The 19117-nt window shown below is 35.2% G+C and overlaps 1 non-coding gene across 1 annotated transcript; it reads left to right on the top strand.

Moving 5' to 3' along the window:
* Positions 1 to 18290: 18290 nt before the first annotated feature.
* LOC125997639 (U6 spliceosomal RNA) lies at positions 18291 to 18397 on the top strand. Its single transcript, XR_007491679.1, has one exon. It is a non-coding gene; the product is annotated as a U6 spliceosomal RNA (small nuclear RNA).
* The last annotated feature ends 720 nt before the right edge of the window (positions 18398 to 19117 follow it).

The raw sequence follows: 19117 nt of genomic DNA on the forward strand, positions 1-19117 counted from the left end.
TTTTTTGTTCCCAGTTTGTTGGGTTTTTTTGCTCTAGTTCTGGTGTCTGATTTACCTAATAGGATTTGTTCATAAAAACTAATGAAAGTGATTCAATTTTTCCATTATGAGACTAGAAAGAAAACATACTGAGTCCAGTAGATCTTCTAAATCTGCTCTATGTTTCCATTGTGAACACTTGATATATACTGAAAGAGGGGTTCTTTAACTGTTGGAAATAAGAGTTAACCTTCCATTTGTGTGATAGAAATAGTCCATCAGTAACAAGAAAACATGTACGGAGTCTCACGCTCTGAACAAAATGTACCCACAACATGCAAACCAGAACACCTAGGTTTGATTTACCAAATAATGATGCACCTATTATTGGTAGATTCCAGTGTCGAAGGACAAGACCACACAACTGGAATAAAGCTTAATACTTTAAACTATCTGCCAAAAAGCCCCCACACTGGCTGGCCAGGGCCATTTTCTGAAGAAGATGAATGTCACCCAAGGTCATGAAGTTATATAGGGAAGTCCTATGTTTCTGATGATATTTAAAATTCTATTGTCTAGACACCTTCCTGCTGTTCTTTGTGTCCTTCCTGATAGGATACCTGGTATGGTCACATAAGTTGGGGCCTTATTAATGAAAATAGACTTGTAGAGACCTAGCTTGTGGCTTTCACCATATGGTCCTTACAGAATGGCATCTCTCCCTGTTCAGGACCTTGTTCAGAACTCAGGTCTCAAAAATTATAAAATGTTAAAAGATTATTATTTGCATGATCAAAATTTAATAAGTGTTTTACATTTAAATAAAATAGAAAAAGGTACTCAATTTGCTCAACTCCTTTGGGAAAATAAGGCAATATAAATAATAAAACGGATTCTGGACAATTATATATCAGACAATGAAGAAGACTAAATTCGAAGTGATGAAAATTGAGCAATGTATGTTGTCTTATTTCCCTGTTTTATTGCCTTAGGAGCTTTGAAATCATTGTACATAGAAAAGACCTTAGGTAAAAATTTATCAACTTTCCAAGTTGAGTGGACTGAACTAAAATATTAGTGGAGAACTAAGTGTTTTATGCATATAATTATATATAATCAATGTTTTATATAATTATTCATAATTTATATAATATAATTACATACAATTAATTATACAATTAAACATAATTAATATAGTATACATAGTATACATAGTATACATTCACACATCATAATATATTATATATAATTATATACTAATATATATAATATATTAATATTATTATTATATATATTATATATATTATTATTAATATAATATATTAATATTATTATATATATAATAATAATATAATAATAACTAAAACCTATTATAGCTAAGATTTGAACTGACAAAATATTGTCTGTTCAAATAGAACAGTAGATAATAGAAAATAGAACACTCAAAAAGTCAGACATTTCAGAAGTTTCTTCTTACTTATTCTTACTTATTCAGAAGCATATTTCATGATTATTACTATGCATTTTGGAAGTTTCTAAGTAGTGGTTGGAAACCTAAGAGCATTAGTGGTGCTTGCTTATGTGAAGTGAAGAGAAAGGAAGCTGGCATTCTCAAGAAGAAAAACTACTATTTTTTTCTCTACTTACCTCTGCCACACTGGGAAACTACTGGGAGATTTAGGATTGATGAAAGTCTACCCCAGCAGAGCTACAAGGCAACTGCTAAGCCCACTTGTTTTACCCAGCATGAAAGATAATGCCTGCCACCTGATATCTTGATTTCTCAGGGTGCCATGGACTTAGGCCGGAGTATTGCTCTTTGCAAGAAAAGAAAGTCAGTCCTCATCTTATCCAGGCCTTTTGAGTTTGTGGCCTTGCTCTCACAGAAAAGGATTTTGGGAGGAGACTAATAGTGAAATATAGTAAGATCTTTAGGGAAGTAAAGGGAGACATAGGTTAAGATACAAAAGACAACAGGACTTCTCCAGAGAGGAGAGCCAGTGTGCATTCGAACATTAAAGCATGAAAGTCCACATGATAATATGGGGAATGTGGGCAGCATTTATGTGAGTACCATCTATGCAGACAAGATAGGTGTCAGCATAATGCACACACTTCCAATTCCATTTTCTCTGCCCAAGTTAGGTTAAATGCATGTTTTCAAAACTGCCCCCCCCCACACCCCATACAAACATATTGTATTGCTAGGGTAATTGTAAAGAAGGAGTTTGGAGAAATTGATGTTCTTCTTTTGATAAGTTTGCATGGTCTTTATTCCTGGGAAGTTTCTCATCTCAGTGTCCATCCTACACTCTTCTCTGAAAGCTTCCTTGTATTTGGCCTGAAATTCTGCTTCTCAAAAGCTTTACTGCTCCTGGTTGGGTCTTTTGTGTCAAAAACGCCCTGCCTTCAAGCTATTTTAATTATCAGACTTTATCCCAACTAGCTTTAACAAGACTTCCCAGACATACATCTTCCTGCCTACAACAGAGGGAATCAGTTAGTGTTCCTAATGGACCTGGAAGAGTAATTGTTTCTATTAGAAGTATCAGAAAACCTCACATTTGATAGAATCCTCAAAAGGTTCCTCTTGCCTTAGCTGTGGGATATAATTATTCTAATATGTTTGTTATTCTACTTCTATATTTAATTGAATATATTTTTATCCATTTTAGGAAAAATGATTTCATGAAACAAGATATTTCTTTGTAAACAAACTGCGCTTCAAAACAAAACTCATGATGACTTACTAGAATACAAAAATGTCTAGCACTGAACAAAGTAATATTCATAAAATCTTGAATGTAATCAAAGTTAACTAAGCATGCAGAAAGTCAGGGAACTCTAATCCATAATGGGGAAAAAACAATCAGTAACTGATATCATAACTGATATGGATATTAAAACTAGTGAACAATAATATTTAAGCAGTAATTATAAGCGCATTGTCTATGTCTAAAATACAATTTAAACTATAAAGATGAAAATTACATGCTACACTATGAACAATACTGAAGATGTAACTAACAACACTTTAAACAATAGAGAGCATAAGCTTATTACCTTTTCTTTGTTTTTTGGGTCATGCCTGGTGGTGCTCAGAAGTTACTCTTGAGGTCTGGCAGACTCAAGGGACCATATGGGATTCCAGGATCGAAAACAAGATGATGACATGCAAGGCAAAAGCCCTACTGCTCTGCTATTGCTCTGACCTCAAGCTTATTACGTTAAAGACATAGAAAAAAATCTATAAAATAATAGTTTTATGACACAGCATCAGTAATTTGAGCAAAATTTCAATTTAATTTAAATATTATTGGAGTTTCAGACCACAGTATAAATATTTGAAGAAACAATGCTGAAAGTATTTCAAATAATTTTTAATTAATCTATAAATTATAAATCCTATAAAAATAAAATTATAGTACGTAAACTCTACTTTACAAATTATAAGAGCTGAATATACTTAAGAAGACATGTGGGGCCAGAGAGATAGCACAGCGGTAGGGCGTTTGCCTTGCACACAGCAGATCCAGGACAGACGGTGGTTTGAATCTTGGCATCCTGTATGGTCCCTGTGCCTGCCAGGAGCAATTTCTGAACAAAGAGCCAGGAGTAACCCCTGAGCACCAAAGAGTGTGATGCAAAAAAACAAAAAGAAAGAAAGAAAGAAAGAAAGAAAGAAAGAAAGAAAGAAAGAAAGAAAGAAAGAAAGAAAGAAAGAAAGAAATAAAGAAAGAAAGAAAGAAAGAAAGAAAGAAAGAAAGAAATAAAGAAAGAAAGAAAGATAGAAAGAAAGAAAGAAAGAAAGAAAGAAAGAAAAAAAGAAAGAAAGAAAGAAAGAAAGAGAGAGAGAGAGAGAGAGAGAAAGAAAGAAAGAAAGAAAGAAAGAAAGAAAGAAAGAAAGAAAGAAAGAAAGAAAGAAAGAAAGAAAGAAAGAAAGAAAGAAAGAAAGAAAGAAAGAAAGAGAGAGAAAGAAAGAAAGAAAGAAAGAAAGAAAGAAAGAAAGAAAGAGAGAGAGAAAGAAAGAAAGAGAAAGAAAGAAAGAAAGAAAGAAGGAAAGAAAGAAAGAAAGAAAGAAAGAGAGACAGAGAGAGAAAGAAAGAAAGAAAGAAAGAAAGAAAGAAAGAAAGAGAGAAAGAGAGAGAAAGAAAGAAAGAAAGAAAGAAAGAAAGAAAGAAAGAGAGAGAGAGAGAGAGAGAAAGAAAGAAAGAAAGAAAGAAAGAAAGAAAGAAAGAAAGAAAGAAAGAAAGAAAGAAAGAAAGAAAGAAAGAAAGAAAGAAAGAAAGAAAGAAAGAAAGAAAGAAGAAAGAAAGAAAGAAAGAAAGAAAGAAAGAAAGAAAGAAAGAAGAAAGAAAGAAAGAAAGAAAGAAAGAAAGAAAGAAAGAAAGAAAGAAAGAAAGAAAGAAAGAAAGAAAGAAAGAAAGAAAGAAAGAAAGAAAGAAAGAAAATCTTCATAAGAGAAACTTAAAAGTAAAATGACAATGGGGCCTGGGTTCAGAGGCTAAAGGTTCTTATTCCAAACAAGTACAACATCTGAGTTTTATGCTCAGTATTTCCCACATGCTTGGATCATAGTCATGTAGCTCCGTTGTTTGGAATTCCTCATACCTCAATAGTGTGTTTGACCCATAAGAGCATCAAAACTAAGTGTGCAAGTACCAGGACTAACATATATATGACAGTTGAACATCACAACAAATGACAGGAAAGGGGACATAATGAAAACTGGAAAAACTCATGGGAAAATAGCTTAAACACAACTAAAGTAAATGAAACATTACATTAATGATAAATATGATGGTATATTCCTCAATAAACAATGCAAGAGATGATCACAGAGAAAGATTGTTAAAGTAATCATAAAGAAAAAACTATAAAGTAAACGTATATACTAGAAAAATATCTTCTGGGGCTGGCGAGGTGGCGCTAGATGTAAGGTGTCTGCCTTGCAAGCGCTAGCCAAGGAAGGACCACGGTTCGATCCCCCTGCATCCCATATGGTCCCCCCAAGCCAGGGGCAATTTCTGAGCACTTAGCTAGGAGTAACCCCTGAGCATCAAATGGGTATGGCCCGAAAAACCAAAAAAAAAATTTTTTCTAAAATAGAATGTGGATTTAGAATGTTTACTTGTATACACAAACTGAACTAATGTATACCAAAATATTTATTTAATAACTATTTAGAAAATAAATTAATTGGAATTGTTGACTTGTACAAGAATGATAAATGCCAGAAATAATGCTCACATGAGTTGACTATGTGAAATTATTTCAAATACATCAAAAATACTTTGAAAGATAATGTACATGCAAACAAAAATATATCATTATTTTGGGGTTTTATAATGAGATGCACAGTGACAATGGCATGCGTTAATGAGAACAAACTTTTATACTTTTATAAAATTTTAATTATGACATACTCTCATGAAAGTTATAATACATAATTAGAGCAAAAAATGATATAACCTACAATGAAAATAAAAGAAGCTTCGTTTCCCTGGCCAACTGTAGTGGACAGTTCTATTTATTTTGTCGTTTGTTTGATTTTGGATTTTAGGCCACACCTGATGATGCTCAGGGGTTACTCCTGGCTATGCACTAAGAAATTGCTCCTGGATTGGGGGACTATATGGGATTTTGGGAGATTGACCCCAGGTCCATCCTGGGTCAACCATGTGCAAGGCAAATACCCTACCACTGCGCCATCACTTCGGTCCCAACAGTCCTATTTTTTGACTACCTTCATACTATACTTTTAACATTCCTGTGAATTCCTGTTCTCTTTTTCTGACAAGTGGGAAATTAAAAATTTTCCAAAACCACTAATTCTTTCCCAGACCTTAGGTTCATGATGATTAATATCATAGATAGTACCTAAGGCCAAATAGATAATCCCAAAAATTTACGAGCCAGACCATAAAAACCTTGCATTCTCTGTAACGTCTTGTCATTTGACCAGTCACACAAAGACAATTTTTCTTATAAAGCCCCACAAAGTGAGCCATTTTTAACTTACTCACATGGCTGAGAAGTTTTCTTTCCTTTATCTTCTACTTTCCAATAAACTTTCCTATTTATAACTCCTTTTTTTTTAAATAGTAGTTTATTTATTTATATATTTATTTATTTTTTACTTTGTTTTTGGTTTTTGGGTCACACCTGGCAGCACTCAGGGGTTACTCCTGGTTCAATGCTCAGAAATCGCTCCTGGTAGGCTCGGGGTACCATATGGAATGCTGAGATTCGAACCATAGAACTTCTGCATGCAAGGCAAATGCTCTACCTGTATGCTATCTCTCCAGCCCCTGAATTTCTATCTTACTCAATATTTTTATTTGTGAAAAGTTGCAAAATCTGTGAACTATGGACCCTCTATCATACACATTCATAAAGAATGTTCAAATAAGATTAAAAATAAATAAAATATGGAATAAATAGAAATCAAATAATATGATAAACCTAACAGTGTGAATAATCACATTACATTTAGACAATTTTAATACAAAATGTAAAAGTAATCAGGTTGGAGACACCAGAATCTATACTTTCTAATTTACTTCTTGAGGAAAATATTACTTAAAGAAAAACAGAAAAAGACATTATTAACAAAGCAATAACATTTATATTAACAAAGCAATATTTCATATGAGAACAATTTTGATAATTCAAGGTTTGACCTATATGGAAAGAATTTATTGATCTTGTGCTAGATAGACAAGATTAATTGACCATACAATAATCAATGTAAAAGATTTCTCTATTTATAGATTTCATAAGTATAACCATATGGCCATTCAATAGATTCAGAAAAAAAATCTGACAGAAAGCCAACGTTTTTAGCTGATAAAATACTGTCATAATTTAACATTCATATCAGACACTTGATAGTGGTTCACACATAACAGAGAAACACTTTCTGAATTTATAAAGGAAAATACTATTATTAACTTCATAGTAAAAAATTATTTCACAGTTAAAAAATGCTTCCCCCCCAAATTAAAAACAAGACAATAATATTCACTCTTAGGAATTCTATTCAACATTGTGCTTTAAGAATAAGGAGCCTGATTCCCATATACTCTTCCAGAAAGAACTGTCTTTTTTTCACAGATGGCACATCTCTAGTTAGGGAATACAATAAAATATAGATATAAATGACTGAACTAATAAATAAATTTTGAATATTTGAAGATTAAAATAATATATTTTAATAATATCAATAAATTAATGGGTTAATATTTAATCAAATTGGAATATCTAATTCAAATATTAGACTTGCGATGTTATAAAATTGTCTAATTTTCAAGTTTATGATCTATAAAGTTTATAAAATAATAGGAATAGGCATTTGATGGAGTGTCAGGTTCAATTCTGGCACCTCTTGATCTCTTGAGCATTATCAGGTTGACCCAGAACACAGAATCAGAAATAGCCCACAGAACTAAGGACGTGGTCCTAAAAGGACAAAACTACAAAAGGATAAACATAATCACTAATGACAAATTTGAATGAAAATACATAGTACTGCCTAAAGGTCTAAACTGAAAAATCAGTTTTGTAAAGAAGTCAATATTGTTAAAATGTAACAAACATTAAAGCATACATAATAACAAAAATTTGTGAAAATGAGACTAATTTTGAAATTCATAATAAAACATATTTGAATATTCTAGAAAATTCTTTAAAAAGGATTTTAAGGCTAATATTACAACATTTACAGCTCTTAATGGTTTATGAAGATATAATAACTGGAGCTACAGTAACTGGCTATTCACATATAAAATAAAATTAAATTAAATCTCTTACAAAATTTAATTCAAAATAGGTCATACTCAGAAATTTAAAAATAAAAGCTATAAATCTTTTAAAAGATACATAAATGCAAGTCTTTGTGACTTTGCCCTATAAAACATTACATTAGTTATAAAACAAAAAAAGATATTCTATATTTTTAAAAATTAAACTGCATTAAATATAAACTCTGGTTATTATCAAACATGATTGATTAAATATAATTTCATAAAAATATAGTGACCTAGTTTTAAAATGATGCCAAAAACTTTGACAGACATTTTATCAAAGACAAACCAATGGCAAGCAATCAAATGAAATGATCATTTTCATGCTATGTCATTAGGAAAATAAATATTAAAACAGTAAGATACCCTAATCCCTGCCACCAAGCGTGAATGGAGCATCCTTTGCGTCCTTCCCTGAGCCTCCTTCTGGGATCCAGTGCCATCCCTGATCGCCTACACTTTGGGCAGCCAGGTTTGTGTATGGGAGACAATAGGGCTTCTCACATCTTGAACCCTTCCACCAAATGCAAAGGGGTTTTCTTCCTGGGTCTTTTCTCAGTCTCCTTCTGAGTCCCATTGCCATTGCTGATAGTTTGCCCCCTGAGGATAGTCAGCTCTGTGTCTGGGTGAGAACAGGAAAATTCTGGTCCTAATCTCCTCCATCAAGCACTGAACCCCACCCCCCTCCTTCCCATCAGCCCCTCTTTCCCAAATGACACAGATTGCATCCAGGCGAACTCATTTCAATTTATATCAAGATACACCTCGAGCCACATTCCCCATATTCCATACCAACAATTAAATAGATCATTTTCTTAAACACCTAATACTCCAGCATTCCAAACAACTAAATGCCAAGATCAATGGGGAAGCTAAGGAAGAAACCTACAGAAGGGGAAGAAATTGGGAAAGTGAAAGAACAATTAGTGAGAGAGATAATAGCAGAGGACTCCCACACCCTTGGTGAAGAGGTTTCTCTACAAATCCAATAGGCAAAAGGAGTACCAAAGAAAATAGGTCCTAACAGAATGATACCAAGACACTTAGTAATGCAAATGGAAAGAGAGAGAGAAAGAGAGAGAGAGAGAGAGAGAGAGAGAGAGAGAGAGGGAGAGAGAGGGAGAGAGATGGACTCTATAAGGCAGTAAGGAAAAAGAAAAATCTCAAGTATAAAGGATAAAACAAGAATTAAACCAGTTCTTCCATTTGAAATAATTCCACTTATAAAAAATGGGATGACATATTCAAACTACTGAATGAAAGAAACTTTCAACCTGGAGTTCACTACCCAGCAAAACTTTCATTTACATGGGAGAGAAGATTAAAAATATTTTCAGACCAAAAAGAACTCACAATATTTGTGCTAACCAAACCAACCTTAAACGAACTACTCAAAGAGCAAATGCACAAACTAAATCCCCCATTGTAACAACAACAACCCTACACAACATTATGGCATTAAAGCTCTTTCTGTCAATAGTTTCTTTAAATGTCAATGACTAAACTTTCCCATCAAAAGTCACAGAGAATGGGTCCTAAGTGGTGGTGCAGTGGTAGGATGTTTGCCTTGCAGGCAGTTGACCTAGGATGGACCACAGTTTGATACCCAGTGTCTCAATGGTCCCCCAAGCTAGGAGCAATTTTTGAGCAAATAGCCAGGAGTAATCCCTGAACATCACCGGATGTGACCCAAAAACAGAAACAAAACAACAACAACAAAAAGGCACAGAGCAGAGGGTTTTTATCAGAAAATAAAACCCAGACACCTGCTGCCTGCATGAAACACACTTAAAAGTTTAGGATAGACAAAGAGGAACAACACAAACTCTTGACTACACATTATACCACAAAGAAACCAGCAACAACAGAAACAGCAGCACAGAGAGAACAGGTATGTAATCAGCCTTCTACTACAAAGGCCCACAATAATCCCTTAGGGATCTTATACAGGATCACAGGTAAAGAATACCATGGGAAATTACTGACCTCAACGGAAGCATCCCATAACAATATGTTTTAATGCCTTAATCTTACTATATTTAAAATAACCTCTCAGCTTTTCTGTCCACAGGCGTTCTTGGATACAAAGGGTGGACAAACTAAGATGGCATCTCGGGGCTCAGGCACACGAGATACAATACCCAGCTTGAATTGCAAGAATATCCTGATAAAACTCTTTAACATACCCTTTATCTCTAGGTTATACCTTCTTTTAGGACTTGAAGCACGTGACCAGCCAGACCACCGCAGCAGCAACTGTGACCTTCAGACTTATACGGCAGGCTCTACTCATCAACCACATCCAAGCAAACTAGCATTCCCTTGCTCTTTTCTCCTCTCTTCTCACTACTTTCTTTATTATTTCTTTTTATTATATATTTTTTTATTTTCTCATTTCTTCTCTCCTGCCCCTTCCATATACTTTTCCCTTCTCCCCTCTGGAAATCCGACTATGCCTTCACTCCTCAATCCCCTCCAGATTTCCCACCCTATTAAAACTCTTCACCCTCAGTTCTTAATCCATCAGGCATCAAGACTGACATTCTACCCCAACGAACCAGTACCCAGCACCCAAGCAAAGGGACACTCAGTCAACCCACACCTCGTTTGAGGCAAGGAAAGGCAACCAACTCCCCTGCTGACCCATGCTACGTGGCCCTTCTTACCAACTCCTCCTAACGTGGACTGTTACTTGAAACCGGACTTAGCTCTAAAAGGATCCCCAATGTAAGAACTCTTCCCAAGACCTCCCTGCCACAAATCGTTTGCCATTCTCAAGAAGGTCAGGGTGTATGATGAAAGGGTGCATGGGAACCCACACACCACAAGAAAATCTCAAAAGACAATAGGGAAACCTACACTTCCATCATAAGTATAAGTCCTGTATTACACTACCTCTTTAACTGCTTTGCTCCAAATGTAAGGTATATATATATATGTGTGTGTGTGTGTGTGTGTGTGTGTGTGTGTGTGTGTGTGAGCACATATATTTTTATTTCTATTTTTATCTTTTTTGGGAGTGTGACCGGTTTTTGTTTTCTTCTCTCTCCACCCCCAAATGCACAGGAAATAAGCCCAAAGACAAGCAAAAGAAAACAAACAATAAAAACTAGAGTATAAACCAACAATGTGGAACAAAAGAAATACAAAAATTAATGAGACCAGGAGCTGGCTTTTTGAAACAATGAACAAGATAGACAATCGCTGACAATACTCACAGAGAAACAAAGAAAAAATACTCAAATAAATTGGATCAGAATTATAAGGAAAAGATTACAATAGAACACTAATAAATCCAAGACATCATGAACTTATTATGAACAACTATACTCAGTGACACTAAAGAACCTTGAAGAAATGAACAAATGAAAAAATAAAATGAATTTTTCTATAAAAATATTATCTGCCAACATTTAATGAGGAGAAAGTTGAAAGCTTAGCCAGGCCAATCACAATTAAGAAAATTGAAACAGTAATTAGAAAACTCTACAAGAACTAAAGTCCAGGACCAGATGGGTTTACAGGTGAATTTTATTAAGCATTCAGAAAAGAGTTACTATTGTTGATACTTAGACTCTTCCAAAACATTGAAAAGACAGGAACCCATCCTAATACCTTCTATGCAGCTAATATCAAGCTCATTCACAAAGTTGACAAAGATACCACCAAGAAAGAAAACTACAAACCAAACTCAGTAATGAACATGGATGCAAAAATCTTAACAAAATCTTTGCAAATCAAATCCAACAATATATCAAAAAGATTATACATCATGACCAAGTGGGTTTCATCCCAGGGATGCAAGAATGGTTCAATATATGAAAATCAATCAACAACAGATTCCACATCAATAAAAGGAAGATACAATATACATGATCATATCAATTGATGCAGGAAAAGCTTTAAACAAAATCCCAAACCCAGTCATTATGTCTACCCTCAGCAAAATGGTGTGAATGGAACCTTTATCAAGAAACTAACAGCTATCTATAAAAATCCCACAGCCAAAATTATTCCTAATGGTGAAAAATTGAAAGCATTTCTGCTTAGGTCTGGCACAAGGCAAGAGTGTCCATGATCTTCACTCTTATTCAACACAGAATTAGAAGTCCTAGCAATAGCAATCAGACAAGAGAAGGAAATCAAAGCAATCCAAATTGGAAAAGAAGTCAAACTATCTATATTTTCAAATGTCATGATGATATACATCTATTAAATCAGGATGCCCACCTTTATCATAGTACCGTGGGGCATGGATTACTTTATTTTACCACATATTTTGCATTTTTCTATAAAACTAAGAAGAAAGGATAAAAAAAAAAGGTTGGGGGCCAGGGACTAAGTAGTGTCAGATGCTTTCTAGGGATATAAATAGGACAGAACTAAATATTCAAGCCTAAGTCAATGATCACAGAATCAAGGGACCTGAACTTTAACAAAGTAAACCTAAAGGGCCCATTATGCTGGCAGGCCAGGGGCCAAAGGGTGGTGGTATAGAATGCACTTGGTGCCATTGGTAGAGAGAAGGGATGGGGAAGGGATAGAGAGAATGATGGGAAGGGCCCTGACACATCGTATATCTCAAATTTATCTAAGAAGGATTCTATTGAGCACAATTGTTTCAATAAAATAAATATTTAAAAGAACAGTAAGAAACCACTGCATACTTACCAATTAAAATATGAAAAATTCAGAACTGTGAGAATACCAAATTCTATCAAAGTGGTGGCAATACAAAATTACTGTTATAGGAATTTATTTGTATTGATTATGGGAATTAATGCAAAATAGTTCAGTTCCTTTGAAAGATAATTTTTCTGTTGCAGATATAAATAAATTCTACCATCTGACCCTTAATCATGCTCCTTCATCTTTACTTGTGGAAATTGAAAATATATGCTTACACAAAAACCTGCACAGAAATATTTTTATAAATAGCAGCTTTCATAATTTCCCAAAGCAGGAGAGATCAAACTGTTTCCCACTAGATGAATGAATAAATTAATTCTCCTGCCTTCAAACAGTAGATATTTATACTAAAACACTTTGAGTTTTTAAATCTTGAAAGACATGGAATATGACTGAATATTATTAAATGAAAGAAGCTAAAATTTTTAAAAAGATATATGCTGATTCTAATTATAAATCAAATTTATTATCAGTAAAAGAAAGGAGTAGATAGTAAAATGATCAGTACATAACCAAAATATAAAGTCAAAAGAAGGGATGAATAAAATGTAATAAATTTTAAAACAGTGTAAATAAGCCAAATAATATTTAATTACTTTATTGAAACACTGTGGTTACAAGATTGTTCATAATACAGTTGTGTTTATCCCCAATAATAAAAAGCTGTTCATGGTTGAGTTTTAGTCAGAAAATGTACAAGAAGGGGCTGGGCAGTGGCACAAGCGGTGGGGCACTTGCCTTGCACAAACTAACCTAGGACGAGCCATATTTTGATTCCCCAGAATCCCATATAGTGCCCCAAGTCAGGAGCAATTTCTGAGCACATAGCCAGGAGTAACCCCTGAGCGTCACCAGGTGTGGCCCAAAACAAACAAACAAATAAACAAAGTAAAAGAAAATGTACAAGAAGCTTTAGCAGTGCACACTTCTCACCATCAGTACCCCCAGTTTCCCTCCCATAATACTTAGCTAAAACTCAACATCCTCTTTACAGTCACCTGCTTTTTTAATATGTAAAAGCCCACTGGATAGTTCCTTTTCTATCTTACTTGACCTTCCCCTTCCTGGTACTGGGAGTTGGTTTGAATAAAGAGGACAGTTCTCGCTTTGGCAGAGGGAGCACATGACAGAGAGAGGCCATGAGACAAAAAGCAAGACTGTCTCTTACAAATCTGTCCTGACGCTTTATATTATTTCTCTGTCACTACGCTGCTTCATCAGATCCATATACTTGAGGGGTTAGAAACACTGCATTTGCGGGGCTGCAGAGGTTGCGCAGTGGTAGGGCATTTGCCTTGCACACAGTTGACCTAGGACAGACCTCGGTTCTATTCCTGGTGTCCCATATTGTCCCCAAGCCAGGAGTGCATAGCTAGGAGTAAGCCTGAGGGTCACCGGGTGTGCCCCAAAACATGGATTTTATTTTACACCCTCCCACTCTCCCCTACCTGCCTATAAGAAAAACATTTCTCTTTTTCCTCTCTCTCTCTCTCTCTCTCTCTCTCTCTCTCTCTCTCTCTCTCTCTCTCTCTCTCTCTCATGTTTCCCCTTTTGAGCAATGTTACTGAGGATTATCAGTCCTATCAATTTGTCTTTTTTAAGCAGCAAGTTCTTGTCCAGTGTGATCATTTCCAGCTAGCATTATCACAGTGGTTCTTTATCTGCCTGTACTGCGCTCTGCCCTCTATTTGTAGCAACTTTCTATAATGTAACAGTCCTTTTAGTCCTCCTCTTTTATTGTCTTCAGATATTATTACAAAACTAGATTTTGTTTTTAATATCCCACGAGTGTGATCATTATCTATACCTCTCTCCCTCAGACCCAGCACAGCATAATGCTCTCCATATCCATCCATATATAAGGAAATTTCATAACATCGTTTTCCTAACAGCTGTGTAGGACTCCATTTTGTAACTATAAATGTACCACTATTTCTTTAACCACTCGTCTGTTCTCGGGCAGTTGGGTTGTTTCAAGATTCTGGGTATTGAATAGTGCTATGAGGAGCATAGGGATGCAGATGCATTTTGCATTGTGATTTTGGGCTTCAAGGGCATATCTCAGTAGTATTATTGTTAGGTCATATGAAAGCTCAATTTCTAGTTTGTTAAGGATTGCCCATAAGGTTTTCCCAAAAAACTGGATTAGCTGCCATTCCCACCAAACTGAATGAGAGTCCCCTTTTACTGCAGCCACACCACAACTGGTTTGTGATATGTACCAGTCTCTGGGACGAAATGATATGTAGCTTTGACTATATTGAAGAAAGTTCCTTAAATTTTCATCTTGTCAGTTTTTAATCATGCATAGATGCTGGAATTTAAAAAATACTTTCTATCTATTGATATGATTTTTATATTTTTGATATGTTTTATTAATTTATCGATTTGCATATGTTAAACCATTCTTGCATCTCTGGGATGAAACATATTAGAATATGGTGTATGACCTTCTTGATGAGTTGTTGAATTTTATTTGCTAATAATTTATGGAGGATCTGTGCATCTTTGTTCTTCAAGGATATTGGCTTTTAACTCTCTGTATGTGCTATATTTATCTGTTTTTAGGTATCAGAATATTAACTTCATAGGAACTGTTTGGGAATGTTTCAGTTTTTAATCTTCAAAGAGTCTGAAAAGTAATGGCAGTAGGTCCTCTTTAAGAGTTAGAAAAAAGTCACTAAAAAAATCCATCAGAGCTTGGCTTTATTTTTTCAGGAATCATTTTTATTATTATTTCAATTTCCTCAATTTTGTTCAGGTATACCAGAATATCTTGGTTTATACTTGGGAGGTTATAGAAATCCAAAAAAGTTACCTATTTTTCTAGATCCTCTCATTTTGTTGCCTAAATATTCTAAAAGTAATCTCTAATTATTATTTGAACTTCTGTATTATCTGTATTCGCATATCCACTTTTATTTCTGATTTGGTTTATTAAGTTTCTCTTTGTGAGTCTTTCTAATGGGTAACACACTTATTTAGTTTTTTGGAAGAACCAACTGTTGCTTTTGTAGATCTTTTGGATTGCTTTTTGGATGTCCAGTTCATTAATTTCTGCTCAAAGTTTTATTATTTACTACCTACTGCCTGATTTTGAATTACGTTTTAGTAATTTTCTAATTGTTTAACCTTTGCCATAAGTTATCTGAGAGCATGAAGAGGGGGCTCCTCCAACAGCAGCTGGCTGGGGTGCAGTGATTAATAGGACTGCTAGAGGTAGAAAGAGAGCCTTCTCTATGTCCCATAAATGCTGAACAGAGAACTGAGCACCAGAAAGCCACATACCAGAGATGACACCCGGCTGCTGGATGGGATGAGGTGCTCAGTAACTCATCTCTGTGAGTCCTGAAAGATGAATCAGGAAAAGCAAAGGTCTGAGTGATGACACCTGGAAGCTGGATGGGATATGTATGTGTGTGGGGGGGGAGGGGGCAGTACACTTGTCCCTGAAGCTGGAGTAAGTTTCAGCATGCCGTAAACTGGCGTATAAGACGGCACCTGACTTTTATGAATTTATTCATGGGTTAAAAAGTCATCTTATATGCTGAAAAATAAAGTAATTATCAGAGTGGCTCTATATGTGGCTGGTATTAGTTGAGTCTTCAGAACTACCATATAGCAAAATTATCAGCCACACTTTTCTCTGGGGTCCTGATTTCTAAGTGGCTCTTTGATTCAAAAAGCCACTCACCACCACTGCTGTTGGCTCTGTCTGTCTCATGGCTATGCTCTTCTCTTGTCTGTGTAGTATTATAATGCTAAATATATCATGATACTGTTGTCTAAACTACTAAAATATGTAACACCGGGGCCGGGAAGGTGGCGCTAGAGGTAAGGTGTCTGCCTTGTAAGCGCTAGCCAAGGATCAGGACCGCGGTTCGATCCCCCGGCGTCCCATATGGTCCCCCCCAAGCCAGGGGCGATTTCTGAGCACATAGCCAGGAGTAACCCCTGAGCATCACACGGGTGTGGCCCAAAAACAAAAAAAAAATATGTAACACCAAGAGAAGTATTAAGTTACAATGATATTTTATTATGCCTATTCTTTGGCATTTATAAAAAAACAAATACTATTCTATTGAGTGTCATTGATAATAGGAAAGTGTAAATCTTCTTGCTTTTATTTTTTTCTGTCTTAAGAATAATTTTCTTAGGCCAGAGAGATAGCATGGAGGTAAGGCGTTTTCCTTGCATGCAGAAGGTCTGTGGTTCGAATCCCAGCATCCCATATGGTCCCCCAAGCCTGCCAGGGGTGATTCTAAGCATAGAGCCAGGAGTAACCCCTGAGCACTGCAGGGTGTGACCCAAAAAACAAACAAACAAAAAAAAACCATATAATTTTCTTTAGAGAACAGCAGGTAACATACTTGCCTTTCATATGGCAAATCTGAATTCTGTCCTCCAAACCACATATATATCTCTGAGCTTCTGCAGGAATGATCCTTGAACACAGAGCTAGAAATAAACTTTAAGGAGCTGAGATGGGGACTCCCACTCCTTCAAAATTAAGTATATTATTTTCTATATGTTATTTTTAAAGCTCTTAAAAGCATATAAATCATCCATGTAAAAATTCTTGTTTAGCATCCATCCCAGTCGGAGTTAAATCTAATACATTTATTTGGCACTGCTGTTATCTACTATCCAAAGTTCATTTCTGTCTTGCACCCAGCCCAGTGTACATTCATATGCAGCCTATTTTTTAATGGTTAGTTTTCATAGTTTTCTGTTTTATTTCAATCTACTCAATCACTCATGAATCCAAAATTTCATTTTTATTTTGTTGATATAATCTATTTTAGTTTGAGATATGCCTTTTAGCCTTAGCGTAGGTTTATATTCAGACAAAGGGATTGATTCTTTTTCTCTGCTACATTTTCAATAAACTTCCTGGATCAAAAAAAAAAAAAAAAACCTACTGGGCACCAAGGTGTTTGTTCCAATCTTATGCTGTCTTTTGATACAACTGGAAGACACAATTGAACAGATTTTGTTCTGCCTTTAAAATACTATAGTAGAGGGCTAAGCAAGCAAATTATATGGCTGCTTGATAAAAGTTGAAATTTTCAACTTTATATTACATACTTCAAAATAGTCATATAATCACTTTTATTTTCTATATTTGTTATGTTTGACAAATAACAATTTGACATGTGACAAATAACAATTTGGCAAATGTTTGATAAATTTTTGACAAATTGAAAGTAAATTTAAAGTTTTTTTATAAACATAATAATTGACCTACTTTTTCTTTCAGGCAGAGTGGGGACAAAAAAGACAACACGACAAACTGATAATAAGCTACTGAATCTATATGAAGCGATAAAGACAGAACACACCTCATCAGGAAAAATAAAGTCATAAAATTTTTCTATACATGGATCGACATGGAAACTATTATGCTGAGTGAAATAAGTCAGAAGGAGAGAGATAAACACAGAATAGTCTCACTCATCATTGGGATTTAAGAAAAATAAAAGACATCCTTGTAACAATGCCCAGAGACAAAAGAGATGAGGGCTGGAAGGACCGGCCCAAGATATGAAGCTTACCACAAAGTGGTGATTGCAGTTAGAGAAATAGACACATTAACAACTATCATGACAATGGTAGTGAGTGAGAGAAATAGAAATATTACAGGCGGGGTGTGTGAAGAGGAGTTATATGGAGGAATTGGTGGTGGAAGTGTTGCACTGGTAAAGGGATGTTACACTGGCAAAGGGGCAAATTCTTTTTAATGACTGAAACCCAAATATAAACATGTTTGTAATCATGGTGCTTAAATAAATATATTATTAAAGAAAAAAGAAAACAGTGCTCGCTTCGGCAGCACATATACTAAAATTGGAACGATACAGAGAAGATTAGCATGGCCCCTGCGCAAGGATGACACGCAAATTCGTGAAGCGTTCCATATTTAAAAAAAAAAAAAAAAAGAAAAAAGAAAACAATTGGCAGTAGATACTTTTTATAGGTTATAAAGAATTTACTAGTGAAATAATCTGTGCCTATGTTTTTGCTTTTAGGAAAACATACTGACATTGAACAGACTATTGTCCTGGAGTTTTGTGCCATCTTTCTATAGATATTTGGTGTATTTGTAAGGTTTATCTTGTTTTAAAGTAGCCCCTTTGGGGATGGAGAGATAGCATGGAGGTATGGCACTTGCCTTGCATGCAGAAGGACGGTGGTTTAAATCCCGACATCCCATATGGTCCCCTGTGCCTGCCAGAAGCAATTTCTGAGTATAGAGCCAGGAGTAACCCCTGAACACTGCCGGTGTGACCCAAAACAAAACAAAACAAAAATAAATAAAAATAAAGTAGCCCCTTTGTTTTCTTAGCAGTGGTTTTGAGTTATGAAGTTTCTGAGTTGTTACTTACCTATGAAGTTGTATATTATTATTCCTTTAAATGTCAATTCAAGTCTGGCTATGTAAATTCTTGTTGAGCCATTCATTTTAATGAGTTTTTTCCTCTAAATCCCTTCACTGTCTTGTGGCTGATTGTTCCCCTTGGTAAATTTGCTGTACATCTTAAGGATACTCCTTTGTATGTAATTTCCTATTGTCGGGGGCAAGGGGGTTGGGCCACACCTGGAGGCCCTCAGAGGATACTCCAGGCTTTGCCCTCAAATATCTC

This window comes from Suncus etruscus, chromosome 19 (genome assembly GCF_024139225.1).
Source record: "Suncus etruscus isolate mSunEtr1 chromosome 19, mSunEtr1.pri.cur, whole genome shotgun sequence".
NCBI classification, from domain to species: domain Eukaryota; kingdom Metazoa; phylum Chordata; class Mammalia; order Eulipotyphla; family Soricidae; genus Suncus; species Suncus etruscus.